Genomic DNA, 13927 nt, shown 5'->3' with positions numbered 1-13927 from the left:
GGTTCAATCCCTGGGAGGGAAAGATCCCCTGGAGGAGGAAATGGCAACCCACTCTAGTATTTTTGCCTGAAGAATTCCTATGGACAGAGGAGCCTGCTGGACTCCATGGAGTCACAAAGACTCAGACATGGATGAATGACTAAACAACAAATCTGTAAATTATAAATTTTGTAACTGGAATCATTTATACCTTACTGGAGAGGCTTGCTATTTGCATTAAATCAATTTTGTTGCTGTCGTTTAAGCAAACTTTACAAATAAATAAAAAAAGTTTTCTATTGAGGTCAGGTCAGGGCTGTCTTTGTTAATTTTTCACCATATACTGCTACATAACATCCACTAAATTTGTAATGAACTGATTAAAAAGTATCAAAAGTATCAAATTAACTTTCAGTGCTTTCATGCCTAAATCTCCTAGTGGTGTTTATGGAAATTTTGTTGTTGTTCATTAAACACTTCATTTATATCAAGCTTGTATTTAAAAAGAAGTGAACTTCAGTGATTAGATCTATAAAATTAAATCTAGAAACAAAGAATGTCTTTGAGAAAGGAAATGACTATAATTTTAAAAGACCCATCTGAAATTTCTGGTATAAGATGGCGGAGTAGAAGGACATGCGCTTATCTCCTCGTGTGAGAACACCAAAATCATAGCTAGCTGTTAAGCAACCATCGACAGGAAGACACTGGAACCTACCATAAAAAGATGCCCCACATCCAAAGACAAAGAAGAAGCCTCAGTGAGATGGTAGGGGGACTGCAAACATGATAAAAGTCAAATCTCAGACCTACTGGGTGGGCCACCCACAATCTGGAGAACAATAATACCAAAGAAGTTCTCCCACTATTGTGAAGGTTCTGAACCTCATGTCAGGCTTCTCAGCCTCTGATCTAGCAAAGGGATTGGGAATCTCTAAGGAATCTGACTTTGAAGGCTAATGGAATTTGATTATAGGACTCTACAGGACTGGAGGAAACAGACTCCACTCTTGGAGGGCACAAACAAAATCTTGTGCATGTCAAGACCCTGAGGAAAGGATCAGTGATCCCAAAGGAGATCCCAAAAATCAAACAAATCTGCTAGTGTTGGAAGGTCTCCTATGAAGGTGTGGGTTGGCAGTGGCTCACCATGGGGATGGGGGCACTGGCAGCAGCAGTCCTAAGAGGGGTCCCTTGGTATAAGTTCTCTTGGAGGTTGCTATTAGTCCTGCCATAGAGCCTGTAGATCTCAGGGCTGGGTCTCCTCAGGCCAAACAACTATCAGGGAGGGAGTGCAACCACACCCATTGGCAGATAACTGGGATAAAATTTTACTGAGCCTGACCCTACCCACCAGAGAAAGAGCCAGTTTTTCCCACCACTGTCCCTCCCATCAGGAAGCTTATACAAGGCTTTAGTCTCATCTATCAGAAGGTAGATGGAAGAAGCAAGAAGAACCACAAATCCATAGTGTCTAGAACCAAAACCACATCACAGAAAGTTAACCAGGATGAAAAAACTGAGGGTTTTGTCCCAGATGGAGGGATAAGATAAAACCCCAGAAAAACAACCAAATCAACTGGAGACAGGCAGCCTTCCAGACCAAGAATTCACATAGTGAAGATGATCCAGGATCTCAGAAGAAAAATGGAGGCAAAGATTGAGAAGATGCAAGAAATGTTTACCAAAGACCTAGAAGAACTAAAGAACATACAGAGATGAACAATACGCTGGAAGGAATCAATAGTAGAATAACTGAGGCAGAAGAATGGATAAGTGACCTGAAGGACAGAATGGTGGAAATCACTGCCACAGAATAGAATACAGAAAAAATAAAAAAGAAGACAGCCAAAGAGACCTCTGGGACAACATTAAACATGCCAATGTTTGCATTGTAAGGGTCCCAGAAGGAGAAGAGAGAGAGAAAGGACATGAGAAAACATTTGAATAAATAATAGCTGAAAACTTCCCAAACATGAGAAAGTAAATAGCCAACCAAGTCCAGGAAATGCAGAGACTCCCAGGCAGTATAAACCCAAGGAGGAACACACGGAGGCATATAATAATCAAAATGACAAAAATTAAAGACAGAGATAAAATATAAAAAACAACAACAACAAATAATGTACAAGGGAACTCCCATGAGGATATCAACTGATTTCTCAACAGAAACCCTACAAGCCAAAAGGGAATGACACAATATATTTAAAGCGATGAAAGGGAAGAATCTACCACCAAGAATACTGTATCCAGCAAGACTCTCTTCCGGAGTCCAGCCCCAGCAGGATCCAGGGGTACCCTCAGGATGAACGGCGTCAGCAAGTGAGAGACACAGTGAGACAAAGCTCAGGGGCTGAGTCTGAAGTTTATTTTTGCACTGCCCCTTTATACCCTTAACATCTTTTGGGGGGAAGTGCATATTGTTTACACACAGGTCATCTCTAAACATTACAGCAACTTGACCTTCAACAGAAACAGGATGTCATCCACATATTTCTCATTTACGAGTCTTCTTTATCATTTGGCCTTCAGGCCTGTTAACATTTTATGGCTTGCACCTGGTGTGACTTTAAGCAACTTCAGTAGCCGACCCTGTTTTTCTTGTGATTAATCTATTTTCTTTCTAATAGGCTTCATCTCCGTGGAAACTAGATAGGATTACATTTTTACAGAACAGAAATGTGAAGGATTGCAAAAACAGCAGATATAGCATAAAACGGGCTCTTAGTCTAAAAGTTAACTACCTGCAAGAAGTCACCAGCTAATCTCTATCTAAAGTATTTTCTATTAGGCACATTTGTGACTATGTTATTTGTGGAACCTTTCTCACCCCACGGAGGGACCTATGCTTAATTGTTTCTTTTGTTAGCGTACTGTGCTTAGGATGTCTAGAACAATCATGAGCATTTTTTGCAATGAGAGCACACATTTATCAAACAAGACAGAATGCCAGCAAAAGGGTTTGAATCGAAGCATTTCCTTCATCCCTGGCCCCTTTATAGGGTACCAGCGTCCAGGAGATTTATTAATTAGGGTTTTAAGTTGGTCTTTAATCAGTGAAAGAGGAGCAGGAGAACTCTTAGCAGGTAACACAAGAATCTGCAACAGGGCAAACAAGAACAGCAGAAAAGGGGGGAGGATACAGGGTGGGGTAGAGGCTGAGGCCAACCTGGAGGGTCCCTTGTATCCTGAACAACCTTGCGTGTCAGGTATTTTCTTCAAGACCTCGTCATGGGTGGGATCTCCCATAATGGCTCCCGGCAACTCTCTTTTAGATGGAGAACAAAAGCTTTCCAGACAAGAAGTTAAAGAGGATTCAGCACCACCAAACCAGTTTTACAACAAATACTAAAGGAACTTCTCTAGGCAAGAAACAAGGGAAGGAAAAGACCTACCAAAAAAATAAACCCCAAACAATTAAGAAAATGGTAATAGGCTCATACATATTGACAATGACCTTAACTGTAAATGGATTAAGTGCACCAGCCTAAAAACATAGACTGATTGGGTAGATGAGAGCATGTGCATTTATGCACTTACCACGTCACTCTACTTAACCCATCAAATTGTATGTAATTATTTTATATTGGTGGGTTAATTATGTTTCCATTATGACTGGTAATTATCTTTTATTTTTTGTTTGGCTATTGATTGTGATGGAGAAGGAAATGGCAACCCACTCCAGTATTCTTGCCTAGAGAATCCTATATGGATGGAGGAGCCTAGTGGGCTGCCATCCATAGGGTCACACGGTTGGACACGACTGAAGTGATTTAGCATGCATGCATACATTGGAGAAGGAAGTGGCAACCCACTCTGGTATTCTTGCCTGGAGAATCCCAGGGGCAGAGGAGCCTCGTGGGCTGCTGTCTATGGGGTCACACGACTAAAGTGACTTAACAGCAGCACCAGCATTGATTGTGAAGGACTTCCCTAGTGGCTTAGACAGTAAAGAAACCTCCTGCAGTACGGGAGACCTGGATTCGATCCCTGGGTTGGGAAGATTCCCCTGGAGAAGAGCATGGCAACCCACTCCAGTATTCTTGCCTGGTGAATCCCAAGGACAGAGGAGCCTGGCAGGCTATAGTCCCTGGGATTGCAAAGAATTGGACACAACTGAGCGACTTTCACTTCGCTTCACTTCATTGATTGTGAACACTGATAAATATCTTTTACTATTTTGATTATGTAACTATTATTCACTTAATACCATTGTGTCATGATTGGTCAACAGAAAATAATAGGATTCTGTATTACCAATAAAAGACCAATCTAGTTATATTCAATGTAACTGAGTTAACTAAAGAAATATATAAATGAAATTCATGTCAATACAGACTAACTTACCATATTCTATAGATATGGTTATTTTTAATGTATTAAGGAAAATTATATGGTATTTGAAATAAAACTCAAAACTTTACGTTGTTTCACTAATTCTGGAGAGAATTTGTTGCTATTTGTTATTTTTTAATACACTATTTCCTTTATTATTTGGTATGCATTATATAACTTTTAATGAGACTTGATGTGTACCATGATTTTTGTATTGATAAATTCCATGAAATTATTCTAAATACTAATTTACCCTGGCCTTCAGTTCAGTTCAGTCACTCAGTCGTGTCTGAATTTTGTGACCCCATAGACTGCAGCATGCCAGGCCTCCCTGTCCATCACCAATTCCCAAAGTTTACTCCAAGTCATGTCCATTGAGTCAGTGATGCCATCCAACCATCTCATCCTCTGTCATCCCCTTCTCTTCCCACCTTCAATCTTTCCCAGCATCAGGGTATTTTCAGATGAGTCAGCTCTTCACATCAGGTGGCCAAAGTATTGGAGTTTCAGCTTCAGCATCAGTCCTTCTAATGAATATTCAGTCCTTCAGGATGGACTGGTTGGATCTCCTTGCAGTCCAAGGGACTCTCAAGAGTCTTCTCCAACACCACAGTTCAAAAACATCAATTCTTCCGTGCTCAGCTTTCTTTATAGTCCAGCTCTCACATCCATACGTGACTACTGGAAAAACCATAGCTTTGACTAAATGGACCTTTGTTAGCAAAGTAATGTCTCTGTTTTCAATATGCTGTCTAGGTTGATCATAACTTTTCTTCCAAGGAGCAAGAACCTTTTAATGTCATGGCTGCAGTCACCATCTACAGTACTTTTGGAGCCCCCCAAAATAAAGTCTCTCACTGTTTCCATTGTTTACCCATCTACTTGCCATGAAGTGATGGGGGCAGATGCCATGATCTTAGTTTTCTGAATGTTAAGTTTTAAAATGTTTAAGTTTTAAACATTTTCACTCTACTCTTTCACTTTCATCAAGAGGTTCTTTAGCTCTTCACTTTCTGCCCTAAGTATGGTATCATCTACACGTCAGGGGTTATTGATATTTCTCCCAGAAATCTTGATTCCACCTTGTGCTTCATCCAGTCCAGCATTTCTCATGATGTACTCTGCATAGAAATTAAATAAGCAGGGTGACAATACACAGCCTTGATGTACTCCTTTCCTGATTTGGAACCAGTCTGTTGTTCCATGTCCAGTTCTAATTGTTGCTTCTTGACCTGCATACCGATTTCTCAGAAGGAAGGTCAGGTGGTCTGGTATTCCCATCTCTTGAAGAATTTTCCACAGTGTATTGTGATCCACATAGTCAAAGGCTATGCCATTGTCAATAAAGCAGAAGTAGATGTTTTTCAGAAACTCTCTTGTGTTTTCGATGATCCAATGGATTTTGGCAATTTGAGCTTTCATTCCTCTGCCTTTTCTAAGTCCACCTTGAACATCTGGAAGTTCATGATTCACATACTATTTAAGCATGGCATGGAGAATTTTGAGCATTACTTTGCTAGCATGTGAGATGAATGAAATTGTTCAGTAGTTTGAGCATTCTTTGGCATTGCCTTTCTTTGGGATTGGAATGAAAACTGACCTTTTCCAGTCCTGTGGCCACTGCTGAGTTCCAAATTTGCTGGCATATTGAGTGCAGCACTTTAACAGCATCTTCTTTTAGGATCTGAAATAGCTTAGCTGGAATTCCATCACTTCAAGTAGCTCTGTTTGTAGTGATGCTTTCTAAGGCCCACTTGACTTCACATTCCAGGATGTCTGGCTCTAGGTGAGTGATCACACCATCATGATTATCTTGGAGATCTTTTTTGTATAGTTCTTCTGTGTATTCTTGTCACCTCTTCTTAGTATCTTCTGCTTCTGTTAGGCCCATACTGTTTCTGTCCTTTATTGTATCCATCTTTGCATGAAATGTTCCCTTGGTATCTCTAATTTTCCTGAAAAGATCTCTAATCTTTCCCATTCTATTGCTTTTCTCTATTTCTTTGCATTGATCACTGAGGAAGGCTTTCTTATCTCTCCTTGCTATTCTTTGGAACTCTGCATTCAAATGGATTTATCTTTCCTTTTCTCCTTTTCCTTTCACTTCTCTTCTTTTCACATCTATTTTTAAGGGCTTCTCAGACAACCATTTTGCCTTTTTGCATTTCTTTTTCTTGGGGATGGTCTTGATCACAGCTTCCTGGGCAAGGTCATGAACCTCCATCCATCGTTCTTCAGGCACTCTGTCTATCAGATCTAATCCCTTGAATCTGTTTCTCACTTCCACTGTATAATCGTCAGGGATTTGATTTAAGTCATACCTGAATGGTCTAGTGGTTTTCCCTACTTTCTTCAATTTAAGTCTGAAGTTGGCAGTAAGGAGTTCATGATCTGAACCACAGTCAGCCCCTGGTCTTGTTTTTGCTGACTATATAGAGCTTCTCCATCTTTGGCTGCAAAGAATATAATCAATCTGATTTCAGTATTGACGATCTGGTGATATCCATGTATAGAGTCTTCTTTTTGTTATTGGAAGAAAATATTTTCTATGACCAGTGCTTTCTTTTGGCAAAACTCTATTAGCCTTTGCCCTGCTTCATTCTGTACTCCAAGGTCAAATTTGCCTGTTGGTCCAGGTATTTCTTAAGTTTCTACTTTTTTGGGTGTTAGTTCTAGAAGGTCTTGTAGGTCTTCATAGAACCATTCAACTTCAACTTCTTCAGCATTACTGGTCGGGGCATAGACTTGGATTATTGTGATATTGAATGGTTTGCCTTGGAATGAACAGAGATCATTCTGTCATTTTTGAGATTGCATCATCCAAGTACTGCATTTTGGACTCTTTCGTTGATTATGATGGCTATTTCATTTCTTCTAAGGAATTTTTGCCCATTGTAGTAGATATAATGGTCATCTGAGTTAAATTCACCCATTATGGTCCGTTTTAGTTCTTAAAATTTCAATATTGATCCTTGCCATCTCTCTTTGACTGCTTCCAATTTGCCTTGATTCATGGACCTAACATTCCAGGTTTCTATGCAATATTGCTCTTTATAGCATGCGCCCTTGCTTCTATCACCAGTCACATCCACAACTGGGTGTTGTTTTTGCTTTGGCTCCATCTGTTCCTTCTTTCTGGAGTTATTTCTCCACTGATCTCCCATAGCATATTGGGCACCTACCGACCTGGGGAGTTTGTCTTTCAGTGTCATATCTTTTTGCCTTTACATACTTTACTTGGGGTTCTCAAGGCAAAAATACTGAAGTGGTTTTCCATTCCCTTCTCCAGTGGAAATAATTAGAGAAGTGATCAGGTAAAGGAAGAGTTCTTCATACCATGAATTTTACCCAGTCTGAATCAATGTCAAAGAAGTCAGGATTTCAGGTGTCTTTACAAATGACATGCCACTCATATATCAGTGTCAAGCACTGAAGAACTCTTTATAAACTTGATTCTGGGTATCTCTTTGCATTAGACTATTTGCTTTAAGAAGAAAAGTCTCATTTGACCAATTTTTATACTTAAAATTTTCTTAGAGAGTATATATGTAATGTTCTCAATCACAAAGACAAAATAGGAACTATGACCTCTTCTTACAAAAAAACAAATTCACAACTAACTCCTGTATAGTCATCAAAGAAAAAAAAATGTTGGAACCCACCAAAAATATAGTCTACATCCAAAGACAAAGAAGAGGCCACAAGGAGACTGTAGGAGGCATGCAATCACGATAAAATAAAATTCCATATCCAGTGGGTATGCAGTCTACAAACTGAAAAATAATTAAAGCACAGAAGATCTCTTACAGGAGTAAAAGTTCTGCACCTCATGTTAGGCTCCCCAGCCTGGGGGTTTGGCAATGGGAGGAGGAGCCCCCAGAGTATCTGTTTTTGGAGACCAGTGGGGTTTGATGACAGGAATTCCACAGGACTGGGGGAAATGGAAACTCCACTCTTGGAGGGTACACACAAAATCTCATGCACACCAAGACCCAGGGAAAAGCAGTAAACTCTGAAGAGTCTTGGTCAGAAATGCCTGCTGGTATTGAAGGGTCTCCTACAGAGGCAGAGGTGGCTATGGCTTATTGCCAAGACAAAGACACTGGCACCAGTAGTTTTAGTGAGTATTCAGTGGCGTGAGCCCTCCTGGAAGTCACCATTTTCTTATCAAGACCTAGCTCTCTGTAAGTGCTGGGATGCCTCAGGCTAAATTACCAACAAGGCAGGAACACAAACCCACTCATCAACAGACAGGCAGCTTAGAGTTTTCCTGAGCATAAAGTTGCCTCCAAATATATCACTTGACCTGGTGCTGTCCATCAGAGAGACCAGACAGAGCTCCACTTACCAGTGAGCAGGAACCCATCCCTCTCACCAGGAAGAAGAAAAGAAAAACCTATGAAACTAATCCAAAGCAATGAATAAAATGGCAATAAGGACATACACGTTGATAATTACCTTAAACTTAAAGAGATTAAATGCTCCAACCAAAAGACTGACTGAATAGATACAAAAACAAGACCAAACAGGACCTGTATATATGCTGTCTACAAGAAATCCACTTCAGATTTAGGAATACATACAGGGTGAAAGTGAAGTTCTGGGAAAAGGTATTCCATGCCAATGGAAATCAAAAGAAAGCTGGAATAACAATACTCATATCAGACAAAATAGACTTTAAAGACTATTACAAGAGATAAAGAAGGACACTACATAATGATCAAGGGATTAATCCAAGTAGAAAATATAACAACTATAAATATACATACACCCAACATAGGAACACTGATATGTAAGGCAAATACTGATAGTCATAAAATGAGACACAGACAGTAAGGAAATAATAATGGGTGACTTTAATAGCCTATTTTTATCACTAAGCAGAACATCTGACAGAAAATCAATAAGCTAATACAGGCCTTAAGTGACACGTTAAATTAGATAGACTTAATTGGTACTTATAGAACATTCTATCCAAAAGCAACAGAATACACATTCTTCTTTAGTGCACATGGAACATTCTCCAGGATTGATTACATGCTGGACTACAAAGCAATCTCTAGTAAACTTAAGAAAACTGAAATCAAACATCTATTCTGACCACAACACCATGAGATTAGAAATCAAGTACAAGAAAACAAAGGTGTAAAACACAAACACATGGAGGCTTAACAATGTGGTATCAAGCAACCAAGGGATCATTGAAGAAATCAAAGTGGAAATAAAAAATATCTAGATGGACTTCCCTGGTGGTGCAGTGGGTAAGAATCCACCTGCCAATGCAGGGGACTCAGGTTTGATCCCTAGTCCAAGAAGAGTCCACAACTCACAGAGCAGATAAGCACATGGGCAACAACTATTAAACCCATGCTCTGGAGCCTGTGAGCTGCAAATACTGAGCCCATAGGCTCTAGGGACCTGCAAGCCACAACAACTGAGCCTGTGTACAACAACTACTGAAGCCCATATGTCTTAGAACTCATATGCTGCAACTGCTTAGCCCACATGCTGCAACTACTGAAGCTTGCATGCCTAGAGCTTGTGCTTCACAACAAGAGAAGCTCTCACAATAAGCAGCCCACACACTGCAATGAAGATTATCTCCAGCTTGCCTCAACTAGAAAAAACCTGTGCAAAAGTGATGAAGACCCAGCACAGCCAAAATACATACATACATATATAAATACATACATTAATAAATATATAAATAAAAATACCTCCAGACAGATGAACAAAAGCATGATGATCCAAAACCTATGGGACACAGCAAAAGCAGTTTTTAAGAGGGAAATTATAGCAATGCAATCTTATTATACCTCACACAACTAGAGAAAGAAGAACAAACAAAACACAGAGTTAGTAGAAGGAAAGAAACCATAAAGATCAGAGCAGAAATAAATGAAATAGAGATGAAGAAAGCAATAGAAAAGATCAATGAAACATAAAGTGTGTTCTTTGAAAAGATAAACAAAATAGATAAACCTTTACCTGGACTCATTAGAAAAGAGGGCTCAAGTCCATAAAATTAGGACTGGAAAAAGAGTTACAACAGACATCACAAATATACAAAGGATCATAAAAGATTACTGCAAGCAATTATATGCTAATAAGATAGACAACCTAGAAGAAATGGACAAATTCTTAGAAAGGTGCAACCTTCCAAGATTTAGCCAGGAAGAAATAGAAAATATAAACAGGCTAACTTCAGGTACTGACATTGAAACTGTGATTTTAAAATTCCCAACAAACAAAAATTCAGGACTAGATGGCTTCACAAGTGAATTCTATCAAACATTTAGAGAAGAGTTAATACCTATTCTTCTGAAACTATTCCAAAAAAGTGTAGCAGAAGGAATACTGCCAACCTCATTCAATGAGGTCACCATCACCATACCAAAATCAGACAAAGATATAGTAAAAAAGAATATTATAGACCAGTATCATTAATTAATCTAGATGCAAAATTCCTTACCAAAATATTAGCAAACTGAATCCAATAATACATGAAAAGGATCATACACCATGATCAAGTAGAATTTATCTCAGAGGATAAACTTCTCAAGGATTTTTCAACATCTGTGAATCAATCACTGTTATATACCACATTAACAAATTGAAGACTAAAAATCATATGGTCATCTCAACAGATGCAGAGAAACTTTTGATAAAATTCAGAACCCATTTATGATAAAAACTCTCCAGAAAGTGGGCATAGAGGGAATATACCTGAACATTGAAAGACAATTTATGACAAACCAGCAGATAACATCATACTCAATGGTGAAGAGCTGAAAGTATTTCCTCTAAAATCAGGGACAAGACAAGGATGCTCACTCTTGCCACTTTTGTTCAACATAATTTTGGAAGTCCTAGCCACAGAAATCAGAGTAGAGAGAGAAAGAAAAAGAATCCAGTTTGGAAAAGGATAAGTCAGTGTTCACAGTTGACATGATACTATTGGTTAAAAAATCCTAAAGATGCCACCAGGAAACTAAGAGCTCATCAAGAAATTTGGTAAAGCTGAAAGATACAAATTAATATACAGAAATCTGTTGCATTTCTATATATGAACAATGAAAGATAATCAGAGAGTGAAATTAAGGAAACAACCGCATTTACCATTGCAGCAAAAAGGATAAAATACCTAGGAATAAACCCACTTAAGGAAGCAAAAGTCCTGTACTCATAAAACTACAAGATACTGATGAAAGATGGTGACTAAAGCTATGACCAACCTAGACAACATATTAGACAGCAGAGACATTACTTTGCTTACAAAGGTCTGTTTAGTCAAAGCTATGGTTTTTCCAATAGTCATATATGGATGTGAGAGTTGGACCGTAAAGAAAGCTGAGCGCCAAAGAATTGATGCTTTTGAACTGTGGTGTTGGAGAAGACTCTTGAGAGTCCCTTGGACTGCAAGGAGATCCAACCAGTTGATCCTGAAGGACTGAATATTCATTGGAAGGACTGATGCTGAAGCTGAAACTCCAATACTTTGGCCATCTGATGCGAAGAGCTGACTCATCTGAAAAGACCCTGATGCTGGGAAAGATTGAAGGCAGCAGGAGAAGGGGACGACAGAGGATGAGATGGTTGGATGGCATCACTGATTTGATGGACATGAGTCTGAGCAAGCTTCGGGAGTTGGTGATGGACAGAGAAGCCTGGTGTGCTGCAGTCCATGGGGTTGCAAATAGTCGGACCCAACTAAGCAACTGAACTGAGCTGAACTTGAGCAAGTTCTGAGAGATGGTGAGGGACAGGGAAGCCTGGTGTTCTGTGGTCCATGTGGTCACAAACGGTCAGACATGATTGAGCAACTGAACAACAAAAAATAGTTTATTAGCAATATTGTGTTTCCAGTGTACAGCAATATGATTCAGTTATATGTATACAGGTAACTATTCATTTTCAAATTCTTTTCCCATTTAGACTATTACAGAATATTGAGCAGTTCCCTATGCTACACAATAAGTTCTTTTTGGTAATCTATTTTAAATATATTAGTGTATATATGTCAATCCCAAACTTCCAATTTTTCCTTCCCACCCACCTTTCCACTTTGGTAACCATAAGTTTGTTTTCTAAATCTGTGAGTCTCTGTTTTGTAAAGAAGCTCATTTGCACCATTGTTATTTTGTTTTCAGCATATGTAATATATGATATTTGTCTGTCTGTGTCTGATGATCTCCAGGTTTATTTATGTTGCTGCAAATAGCATTATTTCAGTGATATTCCATTGTACATATGTACCACATGCTGTTTATCCACTCATCTGTTGGTGGATATATATGTTGCTTCCATATCTTAGCTATTGTAAACAGTGCTGCAATAAACACTGGGGTGCACGTATCCTTTCAAACCATGTTCTTCTCCAGATATATGCCTGGCAGTGGGATTGCTGGATCATATGGTATCTCCATTTTTAGATTTTTAAGTAACCTCCATACTGTTCCCCATAATGGCTGTACTAATTTACATTCCCATCAACAGTTTAGAGTAAGCTTCTATCCACACCCTCTCCAGTATTTATTGTTTGTAGACTTTTTAATGATAATCATTCTGACTAGTGTGAGATGATATTTCATTACAATTTTGATTTGCATTTCTCAAATAATTAGGGATGTCAAACATCTTTTCATGTGCCACATGGCCATCTGTATGTCTTTGAAGAAATATCTGTATATGTCTTCTGCCCATTATGTGGTTGAGTTGTTTGGTTTTTTGATATTGAGCTTCATGAGCTGTTTGTACACTTTGTAGATTAATCCCTTTCCAGTTGCAACATTTGCAAATTTTTGTTCCATTCTGTGGGTTTTCCTTTAGTTTTGCTTATGGTTTCCTTTGTTGTACAAAAGCTTTTGAGTTTAACTATGTCCTGTTTATTTTTATTTCCATTACTCTAGGAGATGGATCACAAACAGTATTGGTGTTATCTATGTCAAAGAGCATTCTGGCTAATTTTCCCACTAAAAGTTTTTTTTTTTTTTTTTTTTTTTCCCACTAAAAGTTTTATAGTATCAGGTCTTATATTTAAGCCTTTAATTCATTTTGGGTTTATTTTTGTGTGAGGTGTTAAAGGATGTCCTAATTTCATTCTTTTAGGTGTAATTGTCTAGTTTTGCCAGCACCATTTATTGAAGAGACTGTCTTTTCTTCATTGTATAGCCCTGCCTCCTTTGTCATAGATTAATTTAACATAGGTGCATGGGTTTATTTCTTTGTTTTCTATTCTATTACATTGACCTAAATTTCTGTTTTTGTGTCAGTACCATATTGTTTTGATGACTGTAGCTTTATAGTATAATCTGAAGTCAAGGAGCTGGATTCCTCCAGCTCAGTTTTTCTTTGCCAAGAAAACTTTGGCTATTTGAGGTCTTTTGAGAATCCACACAAACATAAAAAAATTTTGTTCTGTTTCTTTGAAAAATGTCTTTGGTACTTTGATAGGCATTGCATTGAATCTGTAGATTACCCTAAGTAGTATAGTCATTGTGACAAAATTGATTCTTTCAGTTCAAGAACATGGTCTATCTTTTCATCTGGTTGTGTTATCTTCAATTTTCTTCATCAGTTCAGTTCAGTCACTCAGTTGTGTCTGACTCTTTGC

General features: G+C 38.6%; 1 protein-coding gene across 1 annotated transcript in view; it reads left to right on the top strand.

The window, feature by feature from the left end:
• LOC136144152 (ATP-binding cassette sub-family C member 4-like) overlaps nt 1-13927 on the top strand; it is a 160706-nt gene that overhangs the window by 17593 nt on the left and 129186 nt on the right. The window lies entirely within an intron of this gene.

The sequence above is a fragment of the Muntiacus reevesi genome, chromosome 11 (genome assembly GCF_963930625.1).
Source record: "Muntiacus reevesi chromosome 11, mMunRee1.1, whole genome shotgun sequence".
Lineage (NCBI taxonomy): Eukaryota > Metazoa > Chordata > Mammalia > Artiodactyla > Cervidae > Muntiacus > Muntiacus reevesi.
This window is presented reverse-complemented; position numbering and strand designations above follow the sequence as displayed.